The sequence below is a fragment of the Octopus bimaculoides genome, chromosome 8, assembly GCF_001194135.2.
Source record: "Octopus bimaculoides isolate UCB-OBI-ISO-001 chromosome 8, ASM119413v2, whole genome shotgun sequence".
NCBI classification, from domain to species: Eukaryota; Metazoa; Mollusca; class Cephalopoda; order Octopoda; family Octopodidae; genus Octopus; species Octopus bimaculoides.
The window spans coordinates 89,193,065-89,194,255 of NC_068988.1; the positions used below are offsets into that span (position 1 = coordinate 89,193,065).

The 1,191-nt window shown below is 34.9% G+C and overlaps 1 long non-coding RNA gene across 3 annotated transcripts in view; it reads left to right on the top strand.

Annotated features, from left to right (window-relative positions):
- LOC106871901 (uncharacterized) overlaps positions 1-1,191 on the top strand; it is a 52,231-nt gene that overhangs the window by 1,013 nt on the left and 50,027 nt on the right. The gene's annotated exons all lie outside the window — the stretch shown is intronic.

The window sequence follows — 1,191 nt, forward strand, 5'->3', positions numbered from 1 at the left end:
TATATATATATATACAGACAGACAGACACACACACACATGTATATATACACAAACACATACATATATATATATATATATATATATATATACATTACACACACACACACACACACACACACACACACACATATATATATATATATATATATATATATATATATATATCCAAATATGCACTCATACACACATTTTCATATATTCTTATAGGCATGTGTGTGTACGTGTGTGTATATATACATCGCTTTAATTGAATAGATTTTAAGAACATATGAATCACATAAAGAATATTGAACTGAGTTTAGTAATCTATGGTTGACAAGACTGAAAAATACTGATAATATTTTCCACGGACGCAGACCCACAGACACACACAAAAACGGACACACACATATGTATGTATATACCTACACATTGATGAATATCTGTGTGTATGTGTATTTGTATAGCTATAATCCAATAATCGAAGGAGAGTGATGTATCTCATAAACAACAGTTAGCGTAGTTCCACTGAAGATTGATATCATTGTACATCACACTTAGCATTGTCAGACGTTACAATGTTTCAGTTTGCTAATAATTTGAATATATATATGAAACAGTCATTCACTGTTTATTCCAAAGAAGAGCCCAGTACGTTATTTTAGAATTCACCTCACCCCATGTTATAAAAGCATTGTGGTGTACTAAAAGTACCATCCATCCCATTTAAATTCAGGACCAGGTACTGCAATAGCATAGGGTACAAAAGTTAACAGCTCTTCAATACCATACCAGAAAAAAAAGATAAGAAATAATTATAGTGTGGCCGTAGATACCTTCAGAAAAGAACTAGACATCCTTCCCTCCGCAATACAGGATGAACCAACGGCCTGAGATGAAATACAAATGAGGGCAGCGGAACCCGGCATCCTGAAACACGAAATAGGGCCAGGCCGGAACACAAACTCACACAGTATCGATGATGTGATCCCCTTCCCATCAGCCAGAGGAAATCAGCAAAATCACAGTCGTGTTCCAGCACGACCACGGACGAATGGCTGAAACGAATAAGAGCATAAAAGAATATATATATATTCATGTACGGAATAGACAAAGAAACACAGGAAGAAGCAGGTCGATATAATTACCCCTTAGTTACTTAAACACTTCTAGCCTACCTATCACTTGAATGTTTAAACAATCCTAACATA